Raw genomic sequence first — 25,659 nt, forward strand, 5'->3', positions numbered from 1 at the left:
CTGCTGGGGGCCTGGGGCTGGGTGGGTCAGACCTGGGTTTGCTCTTACGGAGCTCAGCCTAAGAGGTGAAGGACGTGCTTACAGGGAGCATTGTGCTGCCATGCCACATAGAGAAGGGCCCTGCACGAGCCATTGTGAAGGAGGTGAGGCAGGTCCAAACATCACCCCTGCCATCAGTTCACACTCATGGGGTGAGACCTGCAGCCAGGGCTGCACTGCGCCCAGACACCTGGGATCGCTGGCATTTTCACGAGAACCCCAAACCTTAGACAACACACATCCATGCAGTGAACAAGTCCTGTCAGCTTGTGATTCTCCCTATGAGGCAGAGAGAAGCTACTCACTTGGCCGAGATCACAGAGCTAGTTGGGGTGGAGCTGGGATCAATTCCAGACTCTGTTCCCAAGTCCTAGCTTGAACTACAGAGCACTATCCAACTCATGGAGGAAAAATAAGGACGATGATAAATAATATTTCTTGAGTGCTTATTATGGCTCAAACTACTTTCTTTTTTAATTTTTTTTGAAGTTTATTTATTTTGAAAAAGAGAGTGGGGGAGTGGGGGAGGGGGGGAGGGAGGGAGGGAGGGAGGGGGAGAGAGAGAGAGAGAGAGAGAGAGAGAGAGAATCCCCAGCAGGTTCCACACTGTCAGCACAGAGCCCCATGCGGGGCTTGAACCCACAAAGCTGTGAAATGATCCAAGCCGAAATCAAGAGTCAGACGCTCAATCAACAGCCAACCGGGTGCCCCAAACTAAATTCTTTACGTAAACTTATTTAATGCTCTGAATGGCCCCTTGAGGTAGAAACATTTACCATCCACATTTTACAGGTGAGGAAACTGACACCCAGAGAGGTGAAGTGATAAACCAAGGTCACACAGCTAGCAAGCAGCTGAACTTTGAATCCAGGCCTTCTGGCCCCGGTTCTTCACCACAAGGTGATAATGCTTCATATGTAAGAACAGGAATGATGCCCCAGGCCAGGTGGGCAAAGAAAGTCTTCATTTTATGAGAAGTGTGTGTGTCATGCTTATTGCCTTGCCAGAGCTCACTGGAGGAGAGATAGCCAACAGACCAAAGCTGGATCAGACCCCTGTTCCAGGATGGAAACAGCCAGTCAAGTCTTCAACTGTGGCTGGGACCTGGACACCCCATTAAGGAAGGAGCCTGGGGACACCCTGATGCCTGGAGAAGCCTAGAAAGGGAAGGAACCAAATAGAATGTAGAGGCAGAGGTGGGAAATGGAGAGGGGAGACTGGCTGGGCCCCAGGTCTGCTGATCACAACACCAGCAGACAATGCCTGTCCCAAGCTCCAGGATGCATCTCAGAATTCTAGGCTTGGATGGATCGGACATGGGCTCCTGTATTTTCAACCCAAAGAACCCAGGCCAAGAACTTCCTACCTGGCTCCCTCTCTAAGCTCATCTTCTGCCATTCTCACCTTCCCTTCCCTCATAGCCCTCTGGCCACAGGGCCTCCTTGTACTTCTTAGAATGCACTCTGTAAGCTCCTGCCTCAGGGCCTTTGTGTTTACTATGCTGTCTGGAATGTTCTTTCCCAGAAGTTTCCATGGCTGGCTCCTCATATCCAGGTCTTGATTAAAGTCATCTCTTCAGAGGTCTGCCCTGATCACCTCTGCTAAAATAGTAGCTTGTGCCACTCTCCAGCCTTCCCCCTGGTCGGTTTTCTTCACAGCACATCTCCCTACCTAACATCACATTATTTATGTTTGTTTAGAGTCCAGTTCCCCTCGAGAATGTCAGGGCCAGAAGTGTGGGGACTGTGTCTATCCTGGGCCCCGCTGTGGCCCTAGCATTTGGGTGCCATCTCGTAGGTGTTCAGGAAATACCTAAGTGATGATATCTGCCTGCACACACTTTTGTACATCTCCTGGAACCTTTATCCCCGCCCTCAGGAACACAGAAAAGGGGACAAGGAAAGAAACAATGACTAACCTTTGTTTGAGTGGTTACTATGTGCCAACCACAGTTCCAAGCACTTTGCAGGGATCATTTATTCCTCACAAGAACCTAGGGTAGGAGCCATTATTACTCCAGAAGAGGAAGCTGAGGTTCATCTTAATCACAGAGTGGTTAAGTTACTTGCCCAAGGACACCCAGCCAAGAAAAGGCAAAGCTGCAAAGCTTAGCAGTCTGATGTCAGGCCTCACGACACACAGGTGGGCAACCAGTTCTACTGATCCAGCAACAGAGCTCCAGATCTTTTTGCTGAGCTCCCCACAGCCCCACTGGTAGACCTCTGTCTTTTTCTTTTCTTTCTTTTTTTTTTTTCATCTCAATCAAGGTCCCAGAATGTTGTCCACTGCTGCATGTACTCAAGTTGTCACCCTTGACGTCGGCTTTTTCCCTGGTTGGGCCCAGCCATGGGGGACAGATGAGTCCTTCACTGACATGGCCACACACTGGCCACCGTGGACTTCTTAGGAACTCAGAAAAATTCTGGGCCCTGCCTAACTGGGCCCCCATCAAGGGCGGTCCTGCAGGATAAAACATCTGAGGCACCCACACCTGCCTGTGACCTCCACTGGCATTTATCATCATCGTGGAAGCCCCGGCTGGGCAGTGAGGCAGGGGGCAGGCCTAACACAGTCAGCTGCAGCAGAGGGGCCATCAAGACGACAATCACTCATGGACAAAAGGAAAGTTTGCCAAGGAACTGCAGGAAAAGCCGCTGAAAATACATTAGCAATAAGGCAGCCAGTTATTGACTAAATCCACTCTATTCCAAACCAGACTCTGCCTCATCCAAGTTGCTAGACAGTAAGCAAGGTCACCTCTCTGTGCTTCAGTTTCATCGCTGTGAAGTGGGTATTACCAACCTGCTTCACTGAGTTATGGCAGGGGCTGCAGGTGAACAATAAAAACACTCAGACCAGGACCAGGCTTGTACTAAGCTTTTCAAGTCAGTGGGAAAGGACAGATGATTCAATCAATACTGCAAGAGATAATTGATTAACTATTGGCAGGGTGTAGGTTTAAGATCTTTATCCCACCTAACACCAGAAAAAAAAAAAAAAATTCCAGATGTTGGATGTGAACAATGAAGCTATACACGTGATTCTTTGTCTTCTTCTTTTTTGAGAGAGAGTGCAGTGGGGGAGAAGTGGGGGGGGGGGGGGAGAGAGAGGGAGAGGGAGAGGGAGAGAGAGAGAGAGAGAGAGAGGGAGGGAGGGGGAGAGAGAGAGAGAGAGAGAGAGAGAGAGGGAGGGAGGGGGAGAGAGAGAGAGAGAGAGAGAGAGAGAGAGAGAGAGAGAGAGAGAATCCTAAGCAAGCTCCACGCTCAACCACAGAGCCAGACATGGGGCTTGATCTCATGACCCTGAGATCATGACCTGAACCAAAATCAAGATTTGGACGCCTAAGCAACTGAGCCACCTAAGCGCCCCTATACATGTGATTTTTGATCTTAGGGTTTTGAATTTAAGCCCCATGGGTGAGTGTAGAGATTACTTAAAATCTTAAAAAAAAAAGAAAAAAGAAAAAGAAAGAAAGAAACTATAAAGTAGGAAGAAAATACAGTATTTATCTCATCTTAAATTAAAGGCCAAAGCATAAAAGCAAACAACAACATTAACAAAAAAAAAACCTGAGTGTGATATTTAGTAACATTATAAAATTAAAAGGTAAACAACTCACTGGGGATGTAAATCTGCAACCTGTAACAAATGATTCCTACCTTCAGTAATATAAAGATACCTTACAAATCAATAAGAAATAAAAACTACCCCCTAGAAAAACAGGCAACAAACAAGGAAATACCTATGGTTAATAAACAGACAAGTCAGCGACAAATATCACAAGTCTTTAAACATATTTCAGCGACAAATATCGCAAGTCTTTAAACATATTTATACACTTTGTATCAGTAATTGCAACTCCAGAACTTTGTCTAATAAAAATCTAAGGAGAAAACAAAGGTTTTTGTGTGTGAGATGTTCAGAGTTACAATATGGAAGGTGGAAGTGAGCAGTATGTCCAGTAACAGGGCACTGACAGGATGGAACACTATGAAGTCATCAAAAAGAGCGTGGCTGACCTTGACCCACTGCCACAGTAGGCTTTCCAAGGCAGACTGTTAAAGGAAAGTGCCGTCTGTAGAACAACATACCTAGAGAGTATGTTTGTACAACAAACAACTATAGGCATACGTATGTGTAATAAAAAGAGCTAACGTGAGTGCTTATCACATGCCAGGTGCCACTCTTAACTTTTTTACCTATATTAGCACGATGAATCCTTACAAGCCAAGACGTTAGGACCATCACCACCATTTCACACATGAGGAAACTGTGGCACAGAATGATTAAGTAAAGGCCCAAATCAGTACATGACAAAGCTGGGGTTTGAACCGAAGAACCGTGGCCCCAGAGCCCAGGCTCTTGAACACGATCTACTGCACGCACAGCAAGAAGAGCGCATTTAATGTCACTCTGGGCAGGCGAGAGACACTTGGGGGAGGGCCAGGTGCCAGGGACATGAGAGGAACAAGGAAATGCCATGCTTTGCTTTACATACTGCTCCACTGCTTGAAATGTTTACAATCGGCATTTGGCTGATGTAAGTTTTAAATCAATAAAAAAAAAAAAAAAAAAATCAATATGAAATTTCTGCCAAGCGACCTAAATGCAAGAAGGAGTAGGAGATGATCAGCATCTCCAAGAGGAGCATGCAAGGGGAGAACAAGCAGGACCAAAGTCAGCACCTCCTTTCACCTGCTCCACATGCAGATGGAGGGTGGGCTCACACCTGTCTCCCAGAAGATGCCAAGGAAAGCCATGTGGCTGGCTGAGGTATCACACAGGACACACACCCCGTGGGGGGTGAGCTCCCTTTACATGTGGATCGCTGGAGGAGGAGATAAGAAGAGTTTGATGGGCAAGGAGGCTTTCAGCCCAATCAGTTAAGCAGGCTCAGGAGCTCCAAGTCCCGGGCCTATATACACCTTATCTGGCCCAAGTGTCAAGTTACGTATGTGTCGGCACCCAGAAAGTCCCTGTTTTCTGCCCTGTAATAAATACTGTAATAAAAGGCACGACAGGATCTAGGTTAGTGGGGATGGTGGAAGGGCCACCGATGTGGACTTGATCCCTTCCTGGTTTCATAAATGTAGGACATTAGCTCCTCCTGGGCACAGGCTGTGTCAACATCATGAATTAACAGCTGTGGCTGGAGTGAGAGAAAGGGGAGTAAGGTCAGACTGTGGGTCAGGCCACCGAGGTTCCAAACCAGACCCAAGTAGCTGAGGGACAAGGATCAAGGGCTTCGCTTCTCTGGGCCTCAGTTTCTTCATCTGCGAAATGGGGAGTAAGAGTCTACCGTAAAGAGGGTTACAGGAGACGTGTGTGAGTAGGACACCCCAGCCCAAGTTAAAGGGGGCCGGGGACCGTCATTACTGCCATCCATCCAAACCTGCAGCCCAAAGCCTGAAACCCTGGAAAATCTACTCCCCTCCCCATGCTCTGACCAATCCCTTAGCAACTTGTCAGGCCGTGCACTTCTGTCAAGCACCAATGCCACTCTGCAGGCCAGGCACCTCTCCTCCCTCCAGGGAAGGCTGCCTCCCTCCTTGTTCCACTGCCACTCCTTCAGAGGCAATGACAGCAAGGACACTCAGAATAAACACCAAACCCTCTCCCCGGCTCCCACCCCTGCCCACCCTTCCACCTCCTTCTCTACAAGGCTCCAGCCACACCACTGTTCTGTTGTTCCTCCACCCACCAAACTCCTTCCTGCCTCAGCACTTATGCATTTGCTGTTCCTTCTGCCAGGACCTCTTCCCGCAGATCTTTCGAGAGGCTGGCACCTTCGTACCATTACGGTCTCAGCTGCTATCACTACCCGGCAAAGCTCTCCCCCAGCCTCCCACAGCCCTCTCCGCCTTCCAGGTGGCTCTCTCATCAGTCTGCTTCATCACTTCACAGCATGATTCGACCCCACTTGAAACACCTTATTAATTTGTTTACTACTTTCTCTTCTGTGTCCTTCAATGTGAACCAAAACCCCAGGAGGACAGGCCTTCTCAGGTTCTGACCAGAGCACTGGGAACACATGTGATGCTCAATGAATATTTGCCAAAGGCACAAGTCAGTGACTGAATGAATTAATGAATTCTACATCATTCTACATCAAATCTCTGCCCTTCCCCCCCCCCCCCCCCCCCCCCGGGAGTAAATGTGTTGTAATCTCCAGAAGAAAAGAAAGCCCTTAGGTAGTGTGCAATATAATGCGTAACTGATCCCAAGGCATCCAAATGATTTCATGCGTGCTAGTGCTCTAAAGAATTTATGACCCAGACAACAGTGCCTGGGGTCAGAGCGCGCCCCTGGCCAGGCTACTAGAAGGAGAGCCTCTCCGTGGAGCAGAGCCAGTTTTTGTTCTTTTGTCTAGGAAGAGAGTTTCAGATCAGAAGAAATCCAAATGCTCAAAAACCTCTTGCCCCAAGCATAAAGGCTTAATCCCCTGGCATGGAACAAGAACTCTCTAGAGGCTGTAGGTTTGAAAAATTCATGGCCAGGGAAAGAGAACAAAAAATGGAAATGTCAACAACGGCCTAGAGTCATCTCTCCCTGGTTACGGTGGGTGACACATACGAACACAGGGCCCCACCTGGTCAAAGGTAAGGCCGGAAGCAGCTGCGCCTGAACAGTAAGATGACTGTGGCGGTTCATCTGTTTATTCCCAAATCCAAGATGAGGTGTGCCAGTAGAGGCCCGTACACATCGAATGAATGGATGCAAAAACAAAGAGGATTTGGATCACCGAAGGAAAAATCCGCAGATCAGAAGCCACCAGCCCAGTCGTTCAATACTCATTTCTAATGTAAACAAAAGTTCAAAAGAGTCAGTACCCTCAGGGTAACTAAATAATAGATGAGAAAGGTTGCTCTCTAAAGGAATACTCCAGCTAATAAGCGAAGAGGAGGACAGAATTACAAGTGTCACAATTTCTGCAAACCCTAAGTAAAATCACAGCTGTCAGAAATGGTTATTTACAGCCATTAACTACAGGATGTCACTGAAAGAGAACACAGGCTTTACCCATCTGCTGAGGATAGAACACACAACAGCCAGGAGAATGCCCTGCCATCCCTACCCAGAACACACACCAATATGCGTGTGTGTGCACATCTCACACCTGAATCTGATCCAGTCTCCAAACCCAACCACCCATTTGCAGGAAGCACAGGGACAGAAGAACTTGTTAGCCATCACCACAGAAATACAACCCCAGACACAGGCTGTGGGAGATCTACAGGGCAAATTACGTGGCTTTTCTCAACAAATAAACTATCCAAGAAAAAAGGGGGGAAAAATGGGGATGGCGGGGGGACCCACAGATTAAGTGACACTTAACAAGCATGTGAACCAAATCCCACAGTGGACCTTGATTGGAACAAATCAATTCTAAGACTTTTATGAGAGGATCTGAAATGTACTGGATGCTAGATGATGTCAAGCAATTATTGTTAGTTACCTTAATCATGACCATGATATTGTCACTGTGTCCTTAAAAATCTTATCTTTCATAGATAAAAACTGAACTATTTAACTATAAAATAATCCCGTGGGGGTGGGCAGCAGCCTATACAAATAAACCCAGAGTGGTCATGAGCTAAGAAGAGCTGAAGCTATTATTGACTTTTCTCAAACAGTGTCTAGAGGTGATTAAACCGAGAGGGTGGCTGAGAAAGCAGCTCGTGATTACTTTCACCGCCAAGGGCTAATGATCAGATGACATCTTCCTCCTGCAGCTCCGTGTCAGTCTGGGTAAAGCCAAAGTCCTTACTGTGGCCCCAAGGCCCCACACAATCGGCCCCCATCACCCCTCTCATTCCCGCCCCCCACCCCCCGGCCACCGCCCCATCTCTCCCTCACTCACCACTCTCCAGCCCTGCAGGCACTCTGAAGTTCCTCAAGCATGCCAGGCACCTTCTCACCTCAGAACCTCTCACTGGCCCTTATTTCACCCAAATGCTCTTCCCCCAGATACCCACATGGCTCTGCGACTCCCTCTCTTCACCTCTGTTCCAATGTCATCTTCTGAAAGAAGCCTTCCCTAACCCCACTCTCTCAAACAGCACCAAAAGTCTTCAAAATTTAATAGGGGCACTTGGCTGGCTCAGTAGGAGGAGCATGTGTAGAGATTACTTAAATAACCTTAAAACATGTTTTGAAAAGGGGCACCTGGGTGGCTCAGTTGAGTATCCAACTCTTGATTTCAGCTCAGGTCATGATCTCATGCTTCATAGGTTCGAGCCCCACATCGAGCTCTGTGCTGACAGCTCAGAGCCTGGAGCCTGCTTCAGATTCTGTGACTCCCTCTCTCTGCCCCTCGCCCGCTTGCCCTGTCTCTCAAAAATAAATAAACATTAAAAAAAATTGGGGGGAGATTTAATTAAATAGCATCACATGCTACTTATTCTCATTCCATGTACCCACCTTCATTTTTTTTCACACCGATTATCTCTTTTGGACTTACTATATATATCTTTCTTTACAATCTGTCTTCCCTTTTATAACATAAGCTCCATGAGGGTGGAAATTTCATTTGTTTTGTTCACTACAGTCGTCCCAGCTCCCAAAACAGCATCTGTACAAACCAGGTGCTCGATTAATATTTGTGTAATAAATCAAAGAACCAAAGCGACATGACCTTCAGGTACCATCCTAGTGCCTGGCAGCTCCTTTAAGAGCCATTTTTAGGGAGGGGCACCTGGGTGGATCAGTTGGTTAAGCACCAATTTCAACTCAGGTCATGATCTTGCAGTTCGTGGGTTGAAGCCCTGCGTCCGGGTCTGTGCTGACAGTTTGGAGCCTGGAGCCTGCTTCAGATTCTGTCTCCCGCTCTCTCTGCCCCTCCCCCACTTGTGCTCTCTCAAAAATAAACGTTAAAAAACTAAAAAAAAAAAAAAAAAGAGCCATTTTTAAGGAACACTTCAGAACTAGTAAAGCCTCTGGCTGCCTAATCCAATGTTTAGTCTCCCCTTTTAACTTAGCAGAATCTGATCTTTAAAGATTTTATTTTTAAGTAATGTCTACATCCAACGTGGGGCTTGAACTCACAACCCTGAGATCAAGAGTGCCATGTTCCACTGGCTGAGCCACACCAGGTGCCCCCAGATTCTGATGTTTAGCTAAGGACAGGGGCATGTGAAATAAAGACTACATTTCCCAGACTCCTTGCAACTATGTATTGTACCCTAAGTTCTGAGCAAGAGTCTATATAAGTAGAATTATCGTGTGCAACTTCCATTAGGTCTTTTTTTTTTTTAAGTTTATTTATTTTTGAGAGAGAGACAGAGAGAGCAAGTGGGGGGAGGGGCAGAAAGAGAGGGAGACAGAATCCTAAGCAGGCTCTGCACTGTCAGTGCAGAGCCTTATGCGGGGCTTGAACTCACAAACTGTGAGATGATAATCAAGAGTCAGACACTTAACTGACATCCAGGCGCCCCTCCATTAAGTCTTTTTAAAAAGACAGGGGTGCCCATCTTCATTCCTTCCTTCCTGCTGGCTGGGATGCAATGGCTGGAGCTTGAGCAGCCATATTGAATCATGAGGTGGCAGGACAAGGATGATAGATCCAAGAGGAAGAAGGAGCCTGCGTCCACAATAAGAATGTAGCCCTGGCCTGCTTATATCACTGGGCTCCTTTATGTAATAGAGAAAGAAACTTCTATCTTGCTTAGGCCATTGTATTCTGTTTTATATACGGTTTTCTATTATATGCAATTGAACCTAATCCTGATACACTTGGGATCAAAAGACCATCCAGAGTGAGTGGAACAAGTCCTATATCTATACAAATGTATAAAAACGTCCATAAATTGAGAACTATTCCAAAGAAGAATCACTGTGAGCTTGCAGATACACAAAGAGCTATCATGGAGCTGGGGAGAGGGTAAACGGGTGGGACCAACCAAGGAAATAATGACATGAGAACCACATTTTCAATTAGGTTAAATAGGCTGCTGCCTCAGGATTAGTAACCAGAGCACAGCTGACTCTTAAACAATACAGGTCTGAACTATGCAGGTCCATTTACATAGTTCATACAGTATTATAAATGTATTTTCTCTTCCTTATGATTTTCTCAATAACATTTTCTTTTCTCCAGTTTACTTTAAGGATAGAGTACATAATATGTATAACATACAAAATACATGTTAATTGTTGACACTATCAGTAAGGCTTCTGGTCAACAGTACAATTAGTAGTTAAGCTTCTAGGGAGTCAAAAGTTATATACAGATTTTCAGCTATGTGGGTAGGTATGTGCCCTTAACTCCCACACTGTTTAAGGGTCGAGCGTATATAAGGAACACCTACAGGGGCACCAGGGTGGCTTAGTCAGTTCAGCGTTCAACTCATGATTTCTGCTCAGTTCATGATCTCAGGGTTGTGAGATCGAGCCCCCCTGTGTTGGGCTCTGCACTGGGCATGGAACCTGCTTAAGATTCTCTCTCTCATTCTCTCTCTCTCTCTCTCCCTCCCTCTGTCCCTCCCCTGCTCATGCAACCTCTCTCTCTGGAAAGAAAAAAAAAAAAAAAAAAAAAAAAGAACACCTACAAATCAATACTAAAATGCCGCAAAGTGATGAGCAAGTTTTATCCAGAAGAAGAAAGATAAAAGATATTCTGCCTTATCAGTCTTCAGAGGAGTATAATCAAAACCACAATGAGATTTCATTTCATATCTGGCAAAAAATAAAAAAGTTTTACCAAACCAAACCCTTGGTGGCAACATTCAGAGACCAGTCTGACAGTATTTGGCGAAGTCAAAGATGCTCACATCCTACGACCCGCCAATCTCGTGCCTAATAACACCCAAAAGAAATTCATGTCAATACATGCTAGGAAACATGTGTAACAACATTCACAGTAGCCCATGAATCGCAAAAAATCTAGAAACTAATGAAATGTTCATTGGCATGCAAATGACTAACATAAAAATGTGGTACATTCAGCCAGTGGAATATTATATAGCAGCAAAAAAAACCAGAATGAACTACAGCTATACAAAAATAGTCTGGACCACTCTTAGATTCACAACACTATGGGAAAAATGCAAGTCCCACCAAACTATATACAGTACAGTATCATTTGCATAAAGTTCAAAAATAGTTCTTTTTAAGACAAAGAATGATAAATAAAAAACTCAAGATGGTGGTCACCTCTGGGACAGGAGGCAGGGTATGGAATGGGAAGTACCACACAGGTTCATGTGTTATTAAAATGTCCTAATTCCTGGGCATTAAATTCCTTGGACATTAAAATGTCCTAATAGCCTACTGTTAATTATAACAGACAATTTTGCATGAGCCAAAAACACCAGTGTTTCATGCACCAAGGATTCCGATTAATCTGATTTTGCGTGTCCAAAGGCCATCTTTAAAAAAATGGAATATATTTAGAAAGAGGTGAGAGAGCATGTACACCAAGTTACTGACATATGGGACTAATGAGGCAGGAGGTAGGAGCGGAGGGGATGAAGTAGTAGGTGGTTTCTGCTTCATGTTTTGTTCTGCCATCACTTAAATATTCATTTCAACAAGAAATGTTTCCTGTAACGAACTCACACAATATAGCACAGTGGTTCACGGACTCCGGAGCCAGACCACCAGAGATCACACGTCGACTGCACTACTTCCTGGCTGCAGTAAGTAGGCAGGTAGGTTATTTAACTTCTCTGTGCCTCTGTTTCTGTATCAGAAAAGGAAGGGTGATCACAGTGCCTACTTCATGGGGCCACTGTGAAGACTGAATGGGTTGGTTCACAGCTCCTCTACACAACGGAGGCCCTTAATGAGACTGGTTATTATGATTCTCACTAGTCTAACTTCTAACATGCACATGGAGGACAGCCATGAGCTGAGCAATGATCTAGTGAAGGCCTACAAATGATCCTGGTCAGTTTAACCCCCAGCTGTGCTTCCTTCCCTCATACTTGCAGCCTCTGAAAGAAGCCTGGTGCACTGCTCATCCCAAGTACTTACTGAACAGATGATAAACGAATACAAGATGCCACCTCACCACTTCTTTAGCTGTCTGAACAGATCCCTTCTAGATGCCTACTCTCATGTCCATTCTCCCTTCTTCAATACTGACCCTTCATTTAGGGTGGTGGTTAAGTCCAAATTTTAAAACTGCATTTCCATGACTCCCCCGTAGCTAGGGGTGGTCACGTCATGGAGTTCTCTAGCCAAAGTGACACAAGCAGAAGTCAGCTAAAGATTTCAGGGAAGGCTTTGGTGTCCTACAATAGAGGTACTGTCTCCCTTCCTTAAGAGTTTTGCTTCTTCCTGCCTGTGACAAGGATGTGGGGCTGGAGGTGGAACAGCCTTCTTCTCGCTACGAGGCTAAGGGCAGCAGCAGTGCAGATAAAGAAGAGCCTGGGACACTGGAGAGATGGTAAGTGCAGCACCACCTTTCCCTGCTAACCTCTGCACCTCTCCTTACGTGAGAAAACGAAGGCTGTCGTAGTCTCTGAAGATGACCCCCAGTGGGCACATCTCTCGGAACTCAAGTCTTCCACTGTCCCTCCCACACTGAATCTGGGCTGACCTGTGACTCACTTGAGCCAACAGAATGAGGCTGAAAGTGAGCTGGGCCAGTTCTGGACTATGCCTTACGAAGGCTCATCAGAAGCCCTGAGCTGCCATGTTGTAAGTCCAGCTACTGGCTGGTGAGGCCACACGGAAGAAGAGATCCTGAGACTACAGAGAGAGGGGCCCAGCCATCTCCAAGGCACAATGTGGCCGAAATATCTTGAGTGCTCCAGCTCCATCTACCCTTTGTCTGCTGCAGCGTAAGAAACTCCGGTTAAGCCCAGGAGAAGAGCCGTCCGCATGAGCCTCAGTAAAGCAGAGTCTGTCATTTTAAGGCATTTAAGTTTTAGGGTGCCTTGTTATGTAGCAATAGAAAACTAGAATAAACCTCTATCTGGGCACACCACTGTACAAGTTTCACAAAGCCAAATATATCCCATAATTAAAGTGCCACCTAAAAAGGAAATGTGCCCATCGATCAAAGATCCCAACAAAATCTCTTGCATGTTGATAACAAAGATCCTTAAAATGGAAAAAAAATATGAACCTTCTGTTATTTTGTTAAGGAGTACTCATTAAACACAACTAACCCATATTAAGGGTGATGAATCTATTACTTACTTTTATAATTAAAAAGCATTTAAAGTAGAAAGTTCAACACTGTGCTGGACCTGGTGAGAACCCTCAGAAAACACATCTTCTATCTGGGCAAGAGGTATCATTATACTAATACTACTTCATATTCATTTTCAAAGGCTTAGAGCTTAAGTTAACAAGGTGGCTAAGCAGGTTGGACACCTGCAAACTAATTAAAGAAGGCTATCAATAAAAATAATAATTTGAAAAAAAAACAGAAACAAAGGGAATGCACATCAGTGATGGTCTAGCCAAATTAATTATGGTACACCCACACCACCATGTGTTACACACATCTTTTGCTATCAAAAAGAACAAATCTGAGTGCTACCTGAGAATCTGGAGGCATATCTATATGGTTTTGCCATGTTAGAAAAACAAAATGCAGGGCACCTGGGTGGCTCAGTTGGTTAAGCATCCAACTTTGGCTCAGGTCATGATCTTACAGTTCGTGGGCTCCTGCCCCACACTGGGCTCTGTGCTGACCGCTAAGACCCTGGAGCCTGCTTTGGATTCTGTGTGTGTGTGTGTGTGTGTGTGTGTGTGTGTGTGTGTGTGTGTGTGTGTGTCTCTGCCCCTCCCTCGCATTCTCTCCCTCCCTCTCTCCCTCTCCCCCCTCTCAAAAATAAAATATTTTTAAAAAAGCAAAATGCAAGAAAATGAGGGTAATATTATCCCTTGTAGGATACTATTTCTCTCCACAGGATTATATAACCATGGGAGGAAAGGTAGAAAGATACGCACATAAGTACTTGATTGTTACTATGGGTGAAGGACTGTGGGAGGATGCTGACATGGGGGTGGGGCAGAGAGGAGTCCACAAACTAGGGACAGAAAAAAATTGAAGAGGAGCTTGGAGTTAATTCATGATCATCACCCCCAAGTAGCGAGTGCTCTCTATGCACCAGATACAGTGCTTGACTAGGTCACCTGATCTCACCTGAACTTCTCACCTAATGTGGGAATTATTAATTATTCCCATTTTCCAGATCAGGAAACAGAGGCCCGGAGAAGGCAAGCACTGTGCCTAGAGTGCGGGCAGTGCTGGGACCTGAGCATGAAGAGCCACGGTCTTTCAGGAAGGGCACTGAAACTGCACCACTGCCCCTGGGGCTCAAAGGGCACAGTTAACTGCTGGAGGAGCAGTTCCTTGGACACCTGGCACATTCAGGCCCAAAGGTGTGGCAGTGCAGGATGCAGCCGGCAGTCCATCAGCACCTCGGTGCCTCGGTGTCTCATGCCGTCCGGAGAAATCTGAGAGGGCCACTGACCTCGCTCCGCAGAGCCTGGGGAAGCCCCGCCCAGGACACTTTTACAGAACCAACTGCCGACACCAGGAGCCAGAGCACTGACGAGGTGGGATCAGCCACGACACACTCTCCGAGTTCGCCATTTAATCACAATGCGTTCAGCCCCCGAACGAGAATTATTGCCTGTTAAAGCAGGGAAGACCAATAAACCATGCCTGGCCAGTTAATTCTGATTTCCAAGGCATTCCCTGACCTTACTGCAGAACACTGAGCAGGACCTGGCGATTAAGTGGGCTCTCCAGATACACGCAGGTGCGTGCACGTGCGGGCAGTGTCTTGGACAAAGCTTTCCCCACCCGATTTAACCTGCACGCAGCCTCAACTCTCACCAGGGCCAAGGCTGTCTGATCCCAGCCACACGAATCCAGGCTGCCCGGATGAGCCACTGGCAGGCCCCGGATTCTCCAGACTGCAGGGGATGAGGGACAGGAAGCCAGAGGCCCTGATGCCTCAGACAGGCTTGATGAGAATCAAAGCGAGGGTGTGGGAATGCCACCTCCCCCACAGCTGCAGGTCTGGGGGCATTCTAACTCAAACCCCAAATGGGGACAGTCATCCATCCTCGGACAATGTTGCACCTGATATCATAAATTTATTCATAAAATAATTTATCCCACACCTACCACATGCCAGGAACTGCTCTACAAGAATAGAGACCGAAGTCCCTGCCCTTTTATGGAGCCTACAGGTGGGGGGGAGGGGCAGATAATAAACAAGTATGTCAAGTAGTAATAAATGCCATGAAGAAAAATAAAGCACAGTGAAGGACTAAGAGTGGTGGAGAAAGTGCTATTTAATAGGGACAGAGGCCCCATGGAGAGGGTGACATCTGAGCAGAGACCTGGAAGAGGGTGGGGAGTCTTGGGGATACTGGGGGAAGTGTTCCAGGCCAAGGGAACAGCCAGGGCAAAGGCCCTGAGGGAGGAACAGAAGGAGGCCTGAGCAGCTGGAGTGTGGCCAGCAGCAGTTAAGAAGTCAAAGATAAGGCCAGGGAATTTGGGGGGCAGGGGCACAGGGGTAGCTGACACTGAGGACGACTCCCTGCCCAGGCTGTGAGCACTTTACATAACGATTCACTGGAAAGATGAGTGGGTACTGCTCCTACTTCCCCCTTCATCAGATCGGGAAACTGAGGCCCAGAGAGGGAAAGGAACCTGCCTGAGATCACACAGCTCCCCTGTACCAGGCCGGGATGTCCCACAGCCCCTGGCACAGAAGTTTGCATCCCACAGGAGCTCAACATCCACCAATTGGTTCCTTCTCCAGAGAGAAAATATCCTCCATTTTCTTCTCACTCCCTCGACACTCCGCCCACCGTTCTTCACAGTTAGGAGCAGACAGGTAAACACTTCATGCCAGAGGAAGGGAGGAAAAGAAAACAAAAAAGCCACCAGTCTAATTCCCGAAAAGAAGAAACACATCATTACCTTTCTCTCCTCTACAAGTTACTACCAAACTTAGCAAACATCACTCACCCAAGAGACGTCCTGAGCGCAGCCCTGATCACAGAGCTGGCAGGTGACTGGCCAGGACCCGGCAAGGCCACCTGCCCGAGCTCTGCAGGCTGCCCCCGGCCGGTGCCTCCCCCGCTCGGCCTACTGTGGGTGTCTGGAATGCGGAAACGGGAACCTGCCGTGCCAGCTCCTAACAGCGACTTATTCAATAGCCGCGGGAACACGCCAGCCACTGGAGTTCCCCCACGAGGAGCTCCGCGCAAACAGGCGTGCTCCCAAAGAGGACTGTTTCGCCAGCAGTCCCTTTGGGGGAGGGAAAAAAAAAGGACTCCTTACTCACCAGACACGTGGTCTGAGGAGCCTGAATGGGCTTAAGAGAAAGCTCCAAGGTAACAAAGACGGCTCGCCTGTTACTGCTGATCCAGGAACGGGCCACCTGTTCACTGACTGAGCCAGGGCTGGATCCGTGCCCACAGCCTCCCCTGCCCTGGGCTGGCACCTGCCCGCTTCATTCACAACCTCACAATCCAAAGGTGGGCTCCGTTCCCGGTGCGGACTCCCGGTCTGCTCACTCAGGCAGAGGCAGAGGCAATGTAGCTTAATGATTAAGCACCGCCTCTGGGCCCCTCCGGCCAGCTTTGGAAGCACAGCCCGGAATGGCTTTGCCTGATATTAACAACCACCAGAGCCTGGGTGCTCACTCTGCACAAGGCACCCTTCTAAGCACTTCCTAGGAGTTATTTCCCCTAGCCCACACAGCTACCCTCCTAGGATGTACTATTATCATTGCTACTTCACAAGTGAGAAAGTTCAGAAATAGAGAAGTCACAGCGTGGAGATCACATAGCAAGAAAGTGGTGGGGCAGAGAGGTAATCCCAGCACAGCGACTCTGGGTTTCCAGTTCTTAACCACTACACCCAGATCCCCTTTCAAGATGAGAGACTGCCCCCCCACCCCAACTGGGTCCCAGATGCCACATCTGTAAAATGGGATGTGTGTGAGAGTTGGTGAGGTCTGTATGGGGGAACACTTAGCCTAACCCACAAAAAATGCTCAACAACTATCAGCTATAGTCATGACATTCTGCCCTCAGATTCAATCAGATTCCGCTTATACCTTAAAATAGGGGGTAACTGTGGGCAGCTGAAGGGAAGAAAAATAAAGATTCTTGCTGCCCTTTTCACCCACAAAAAAATACCACTGACCCTTGAACATGGGTTTGAACTGTGCAGCTCCATTTATGTAGTTCTTATGGTACAGTACTATAAATGTATTTTCTCTTCCTCATGACTTTTTCAATAACATTTCTTTTCTCCATCTTACTTCACTGTAAGAATACCATATAAAATACATACAACACACAAAATACGTGTATGTTCTCAGTAATGCTTCAGGTCAATGGTAGGCTATTAGTAGTTAAGTTTTGGGGGTGTCAAAAGTTATACTCAGATTTTCAACTGTGCGGGGGGTCAGTGCCCCTAACCCCTGACCTACCCCTGACCTGTCCAAGGACCACCTATACGGTGTGTATTAAGTGCTCACTGGGGGCCAGGACTGCAGTGTTCTAAGTGCTTTACATACTTTAATGCACGGCATCCACCCAACTACCTAGGAGGTCAGTATCACTACCAGCCCCACCTCAGCTCAAGCCCACGCTCCATTCCTCAGTCCCTCTGTAGTCTGGCAGGGCAGTAACTTTACACTGTGTCTGTCCATATGTGGGACTAATCGGCATCCACAGGAAACTTCAGTCTGCAAAATGAATGGTCACTTTCACAGGCTGTTAGAAGGAGGGGGCGGGATCATTAAATAGTAATTTAATTATTCAATTAATAAATCTCACGTGTTAATAGCAGAGATCATATTTGTAAGCAACCACGTGCCGGCAACGGGAAAAGCACCTGACCTGCATCCTCTCCTTTCATCCATACAACCACCTTTCGAGCCAGTCCTCAGGAGGGGAAACTGAGCCTCTGCGAGGAGCACTTTGAACAGCAACTGGTCAAGAGCAGAAAGAGGAGGGAGAGCCAAGTGTTTCTGAGCAGAGAAAATGCTCTCAAACACATGCACACTGCCCCTCAGACTGCTGCCTCATCACTCAGCTTGGGTTTGCCTCTATTTTCAAACAAAATATTGGGTTTCCCGATAAGACCGACAGCTCCTACAGTACAGGGACTCTGCGTACATCTTCTCGAAGGTGGACATTAGTAGAGAACAAAAGTGATGTCCTGATTCAGGTAACTACAAAACAAAGCGGGTCAGTACAATGACATGAAAATGTATGAGTGCAATGCTTCCACTTTGTTTTACTAACTTCTGCAGCAGACCCAGGTGTTTGCCTACCAATTCCATCCCTTTCTCCAAGTCCTTTCCTAAACAGTACTCAAAAAAAAAAACAAAAAACAAAAAACAAAAAACAAAAAAAAACACATAAAAACAAAAAACAGTACTCCAATTTTATTCCTGTAGCCACTGTCTTCCCAGCAGTCATGTGCTTCAGGTAAGGACAGTTCCAGCCTCAGCCCTGAGACTACATCATGATCGGCTCTTACTTGTGATTTGCCCAGGTGTGGTCACGTGCCACAATGCTGGCCAATGAGATATGAGGGGAATCTGAGAGGCAGAGTATCTAGGAAAAGTTTCCTCACTTGTTAGAGATAAACATTGAGTGATAAATAGATGCCCTCTTTCTACTACTAGATGCAGCCTTGTCGGGATATGACAGCTGGAGCTGTGGCAGTCATCTTGTGGCCACGAGGAGAGTCTGAGGACACAGGAGACAAACCAAGGATGGCAGAGTGACACAACAGAGGGCTTGCTTACAGGCACTGTGGAAGTGCTTAGTCAATCAATTAAGGTGGCGCCAACCTATGGGCTTCTTTGTTGCATGAGATCATAAATCTGACTTCAGGCCAATTTCATCTGGGTTTCCTACTGCAATAGATCAGTGGTACTCCAGATGTCCTCTCAGGCCGAGGAGCACCCAGTAGCACCTGACTACTTGTTAAAAATGCAGATTCTCAAGCCAGACCTACTGAATCAGAAACTCTTGGTGGGGCCCGGCAATCTGTAATTTAACAAGCATTCCAGGGGATTCTGCTGTCTGCTAAGGTTTGAGAACCACTGCAGAAGCACATAAGTCATTTCAGAGCAAGGCCTCTGGAGTCAAGAGTCCTTGGGCCCAAATCTTGTCACTACCATTCTCTAGCTGTGTGACCTTGGGCAAGTTATTTAAATTTAGCTGCCTCATCTGCAAAAGAGGAATAAAATGAATACTTCTCTTACAGGATTGTTGGGAGGTCTGGATGAGTCACTCTGTGGGATGTGCCTACCTAGCACAGTGCCTAGCACAGGGTAGACATTATATAAATTACCTATTCGGTGCTGCTTTTGTTGCTATTACTATTGTTTGCAACCAAAGGCATACCAACTGACACAACTTCCTAACGGAGCTCCTCCAAAGCTGGATCCAGAACTCCTTTACCTTTATGTTACTACACCCAGAACCCAGCCCAGGGCCCTGGGGCTTCTAGAGACATGAGACTGTCCCAGTCAGTGCAGGGATGCGACACACAGGAGGGGCTGAGGCCTTTCTCCATCACTCCTCAGACCTCCTCCTGCAGCCTGAACCTCCGCAGCCCCAGCAGATACCCCACGGACACTCTGCCAGCTACTCTGCCCAGTTACTGATCCAGAATGCCCACCAGCTCTGCCTGGCCCCAGAGAGCACCCCCACCATGTGAGTCATGCCAAACATCTGACAAGAGTCCAGGGCTGCCCTTCCCTCTGGGAGTTATCTGTGATTTCAAAACTGGTGGCACCAAGATGCAGAAAGCCAAAGAATGACAAATGCCACCCCCAGGTAAGATCCCAGCAGGAAGAGGCAGCCTCTAATCAGGCTTAACAGCAAGACTGGGTAGGGGGCTGTGGGTGGGGCCGGGGTTCTGCATTCGCCGGCACTGCCGACACTGTTGGGCCGGTCACTGAAAGAGCAGTGTGGGATACAGAAAGGGGGAGGGGAGTCTTGGCCTCCGACCACTAACCCCGGCAGCAGGAAAGCCCTGGTCAGATTTCTCAGGCTGTGCAAAGGAAGCTATTACACCGAACCTCATAAAATTGCCAATATTCACACATTCCTGGACGGCAAAAAGGTAATTTCATATGGCTCAACCTAATACAAGCCAGGGAACTCACTCCAATAATGCGGTGTCAAGAAGTTGGTCACCAGCAAGAAACGGGAATGGTGGTGGCCTCTGAGCAAGGGAGGTGACTGTCTTACTTTTGCGCCTTCGGTTTCATGCACATGTGGCCACTTTTCAAAATTTAATGAAATTTAATAAATCAGTCAACCCTGCAATATCTCCCCATCTCAGAGAGAAGACACACTTGTACCAGATCCTACAAGATCAGCAAGCCTGTCACTTCTCTGCCCTCATCTCCTGCTCTGGCCACACGGGCCTCCTTGTGAGCTCCTCAATCTTACCAGGCCCATGTCTCAGGGCCTTTGCACTGGCTGCTCCCTCTGCCTTGACACCCCCACTGCTGACACTGCCTCACCTCCTTCAGGCCTGTACTCGAGTCACCTCCTAGGGAGGCTATCTCTGGCCCTCCTGTCTAAAACCTCAACACAACACCTGCTACCAACCTAATCCTTCATATCCCCCTTCCCTGCTTAATTTCTTCTGCTTAGCACTTACTACCATCTTGTTTACTGTCTGAGCCCCCCACTTGAAGGACAGCCCGAGGAGGGGAGAAGCTTGTCTGTCTTGCTCACTGCCACATTCCCCGTTCCTGGAGGACTGCTCAGCTCAGTGAACACCCGCTGAATGAGTAAGCTGAAAAATCAGATGCAGAGTCACTATTTGGGGTTTGGCACCCTCAGATCCCACACGTGCAGGTCTACACTGGACACACGGGAAAATCAAGCTAAGTTGCTGACAGCGCTCCTAGTGGTTTCTCCACACTGGGCTCACCTCAGAGCCTTTGAAAGAAAAAGAAAGGGCAGAACCGAAGAGAATGCTGGGGGCAGGGGTTTGAGGCAGGGGCTCTCCTGCCTGCCCTGCCCACAAACCAAGCATGTGGTGTAGAGACACGGGGCACCGGAGAAAAGAACTCATCCTGAGCTGGAACATGCCAGCCTCTAGCAGGATCAGAGCCAGAGCAGGTTCACAACAACCATCTCTACCCACCTGGGAGGCAAACACCAAGCAGAAACCCCCAAACAAGGGTGTCCTCTTTTCCTGCCATTTCCACACAAGGATTCAGGCTAAGTGAGAGTCCCCAAAAGAACAAATGCGACAGGGGCCTCTCTACTCTTGTGTCGTGAAGGAGTTCTAACCGTAGGCTTGAAGAGGAATACCATCAGGTCCCAGGCGCCGTCTGTCTGTCACAAGCTGCATCTTGCCCCTTTCCTTCTGTTGGCAAAAGTCAGAACTGAAAGGGGGCACCTTCCCTGCCTCCCACTGCAGTGCCAGAGGCAAACCAAATGCCGGATTCTGGTTCCATGTGGGGCTTTAACAGAGACCCATCAAAGGAAGGATTGGGTGCAGGTTTGTCCTGAGGGGAGGATTGGGGGAGGATCTGATGCCTCCTGTTGAAACATGTCTTTGGAAAAAATGTGGGAGGGGCCCCACGGTCAAGGTGCTGCAGGGAGACATTTCTCAGGGAAGCAGGACCTCTGGAAACTGACTCACAGAGCCGATGCCACTGCAGCCGGCGCTCAGAGCAGCCGGAGAAGCGTGTGGCCGCTGGAACCTTCCAGAGTCCTCACTGCTCCTGGACATTGCTTCACCTAAGGGGTTTCCAAAGCCTTGGGCCAACCACTGACTCCCGTAACGAAAACACCAACAAGAAAACCAAAAAACCCTGTTTTTATCATACAAGTGGACTGGGCAGGGGCAGGGAACTCCCCACACCTACACTTGAGCTCAAAATACACAAATTCTGACTTTCGTTGTCCTTATTTCTTACTTTTCAGGATGAGACATTTCAAACATACAAAGGTGAAAAGAGAATATAATAATCCCCCATCGGCCGGCTTCAACAGTTATTAACTGATGGCCAATCTCACTTCATCTCTTCATTCACCCATACACACAGTCTCCCTCTACTCTCGGCCTGCCCATATTATTTTGAACCCAATCATGAACACCTTAACAGTTCACAGGTATTTCAGAATGTATGCTTAAAGATCAGGACTTTTTTCTTAAGCAGAACCACAGTATCATTATCACATTTTAAAAAAATAAGAATTCCTTAACAATATTGAATATCCAGTTAGCGTTTGTTAGAGAAAGGGGAAGTGCAGGTTCCAGAATCATAGAAAAATCTTGTGCCCAGACAGGTGTTCAAGCCTCCAGGCACGAAGGGGCCTGAGAGCTGAAGCAGGGCTGTCCCAGAACAGGAGAACAGAGACCACACGTGGAGTGGAGAGGCTGGAACTAGTCCGTATGGTCCTGCTTGCCCACCCCGTTCATCCATCTGTCCATCCACAAGAGACCGCACAGTGAGTGTTTAAGAGCCTGGACTCTGGAGCCAATGGCTTGGGTTTGAATCCTGACTTTGACACTCCCGCTTTTGGACATGCACTTCTCAGGACCTGCTTCCCTATCAGGGAAAGGGGGATGATAACAGTACCTACCCCATCGAGTCATTCTGAGGCTTAAATGAGAAATTACAAGAAAAGCACTTAGAGCAGGGCCTTTATACACGGTAAGAGCTTGGTGAATGCTGGCTAGGATCATTACTTCAGCCAGCAGACACTTACTGAGTGTCTTTTACATACCAGGCACTGTCCAGCAGCAAGAGAGGAGAGTTGTGGAGAGGTTAAAACCCTCATGAGTCACCACCAGGGGATAGGGACTGGCACCAGGCCACTACCTGGGGACATGAGCAAACTGAGAATCTCCAGTACCTGTCATACTTGGGTAGGAGGTCCAGATTCATCCTGCCCCTGAGATGGGCAACCCTGAACCAGGAGAGTAATTAGAAGTCCAGAACAACGACTCTCATGGATGAAAGAGGGAACCACTGTGGCATCGCTCCCCCCACTCCCCCCATCCAGCAATGCCACTTTTGATCAGAGCAAAGGCAAGATTCACGTGCTGGGTAAGTACGGCTGTTGCTGAGCTCACCGGAAGATGCCACACAGCTCCCACAGAGGGCCACAGCCTCGGGGAACAGAGTCCACAGCAGTAGGAGAAAAGAGGCCTCATGTCCAAAGAAGCAGTTTAGAATGGCCTTTCAAAAGGCTGGGCCCTTTTCTTGCCTCCCTCACTGTCCCCGCCCACCCTGCTCCTCAGTCTCCAAAGTCCTCTCTCTTTCCTAGGAGATAAGACCTGTTTCCACCAAACCGGGAGCTCAAAGTAAGGAGTGCAAGTGTCAGTCACACAGGTCTACACCAGCACCCCAGCACCAACATAAACTCGAGGATCGTTGCTGACAAACTCTGGGGATCCATTTTGTGTGATGAGTCCTTCCTGTGGCTTCTATTGCTCAAAACTCAGAGCCCATCCCCCTCAAACACGAATACAGCATATCCGACAGAGATTTAAGAGTATGGTCTCTGGACCAGAGTTCAAATTTAGCCTCCATCGCTTCCTAATTTCGAGCAAGTGGCCTCTCATTGCCAGAGCTCAGCTTCCTCACGTGTACAACAGGGATAACCCGTCCCTGCCACCTCGGAACATAAGTCACACACGTCAAGCAATGAGCACAATTCCAGGCCCATAAGGCACCTTTGATGGATGACAGCTGTGGGGTTAGCTATACCTGCCTGTGATTAATATGCTTTTCATCACTCACCCACCTTTATTCACCAAGATAAAACAGGGATAGTATCTTTGATCTGTCACTGTGAACTACCACCCTTGATTTATGTGAGTCTCATACCCCAGGCCCACGCTGTCCAACACATGTGGCTACTGAGCACCTGAGATGTTCAGTAGCTGGCGCGAATGGAGATGCACTAAAGGTGTAAGATACACTTTGTATTGTGAAGACTTAGTGTGGGAAGAAAATGTAAAACATCTCAATAATTTTTACACTGATTACATATGAAATGATAATATTTTAGATCAAATAAAATATACGATTAAAATTAGTTTCTTCCATTTCTTTTTACTCTTATTTTTTTTAAGGTTTATTTATTTTTGAGAGAGAGACAAAGCAAGAACAGGGTAGGGCAGAGAGAGAGGGAGACACAGAATCTGAAACAGGCTCCAGGCTCTGAGCTGTCAGCACAGAGCCTGATGCAGGGCTCGAACTCATGAACCGGAGATCATGACCTGAGCCAAAGTCGGATGCTCAACCGACTGAGTCACCCAGGTGGCCCTCTTTTTACTTTTAACTGGCCATTATAAAAATGTAAATTCTGTATATGGTCCACGTTGGTAGCTCACAGTGGGTTTCTAATGGACATTGTTGCAGACCTCTGACATCCAGTGTCTTCTCATTCGACTCCTTACTGTCAGCGTCTGGCACGGTGCCTGGCACACAGGCTAGGGTAGAACAAAATGTTTCATAGATGGCTGGATAAAGATGTTCTCCACATTTCTCCTGGTCTGAAAATGCATCCACCGCTGTCTTCACATCTAGCCAGGCCTGGCTTTCGTTCAACATATTTAACAACCCACAAGGCCAGGCTACATCAAGTCAAAATGGACACAGTCATGGTGGCTGGAGCAGGGTGCTAGGGCACCTGCAGAGCCAGGTATCTTTTTAGTTACTGGACCATATTTGATATTTAACAGTCAAAAATGCTGGCCTGGTGCTGAGAAACACCCTACCAGCCCAAGTTCCCCATCAAAGCTCACCCAAATGGGACCCTCCCCTTGTTCACTCTCCTTCAGCACCACGCCTCAAGCAGTCAACTTTGCCTTATTTGAGGACAGGCCTTCAGTTCTGAAACAACCAACCAAACATCCCGACAGAAAGCGACCCCCTCATGTCTTACTGTCGGTAGAAACGATGCCACAGCATCCCCGGACCACCCCTGCTGTCTGTGAATGATGAACTAAATATAGTCCACAGTGCTTTGCAGGTCAGACAACTTCGAAAGGAACTGCTGAAGCCACTTCACAAACTTGCCTCGGCCTAGTAAACAGCGCCTGGGAAGAGCAGCAGTGTGGCATGTGGGCAGAGTCTGGAGTCCGGAATCGGCTCCTTATCTGTAAAGTGAGTCCCATAAACTTATCTACTTCACTGGACTTTGGTGAGGACTGGCTGAGAAAAAGTGTGACATGCTTACAAGAGCAACTAGTATAGACGAAGCACTAAGAAATGTAAGGTGCTGGGGCGCCTGGGTGGCTCAGCTGGTTAAGCGTCCGACTTCAGCTCAGGTTGTGGGCTCACGGTTAGTGGGTTCGAGCCCCGTGTCAGGCTCTGTGCTGACAGTGTGGAGCCTGCTTGGGATTCTCTCTCCCTCTCTCTCTGCCCCTCCCCACTTGTGCTTTTTTTCTCTCTCTCAAAATAAATATATAAACTTTAAAAAAAAAAGAAGGCGCTATTATTATTATTATTTTACAAAAATTAAAGTAGCATGAACTTGAAAAATGTGATTTCATCCTTCTCCAGCCACACCGATCCTGTTTTTGTAGTTAACTCGTTCTCACCTTTGGGGCTTTGCATTTGCTGTTCCCGCTGCCTGGAATGTTCTTCCCCCAGCTCTTGGCACAGCTGGTGCCTCTTGCTCCTG

The 25,659-nt window shown here is 47.6% G+C and overlaps 1 protein-coding gene across 9 annotated transcripts in view; it reads right to left on the reverse strand.

The window, feature by feature from the left end:
• The window catches only part of SIPA1L3 (signal induced proliferation associated 1 like 3), a 236,991-nt gene that overhangs the window by 206,424 nt on the left and 4,908 nt on the right, over positions 1-25,659 (reverse strand). For 2 of the 9 annotated variants that reach the window (XM_060650961.3, XM_060650959.3), the window contains exon 1: positions 16,305-16,537. The exons of 5 other annotated variants lie outside the window; for them this stretch is intronic. The gene's annotated coding sequence lies outside the window, so the exon portion shown is untranslated. Of the gene's footprint in view, positions 1-15,985; positions 16,235-16,304; positions 16,538-25,659 lie in introns of those variants that run through there. 2 more of the 9 variants (XM_060650960.3, XM_060650958.3) reach the window with 1 other exon arrangement.

Source organism: Panthera onca, chromosome E2 (assembly GCF_046562875.1).
Source record: "Panthera onca isolate mPanOnc1 chromosome E2, mPanOnc1 haplotype 2, whole genome shotgun sequence".
Taxonomy (NCBI): Eukaryota; Metazoa; Chordata; class Mammalia; order Carnivora; family Felidae; genus Panthera; species Panthera onca.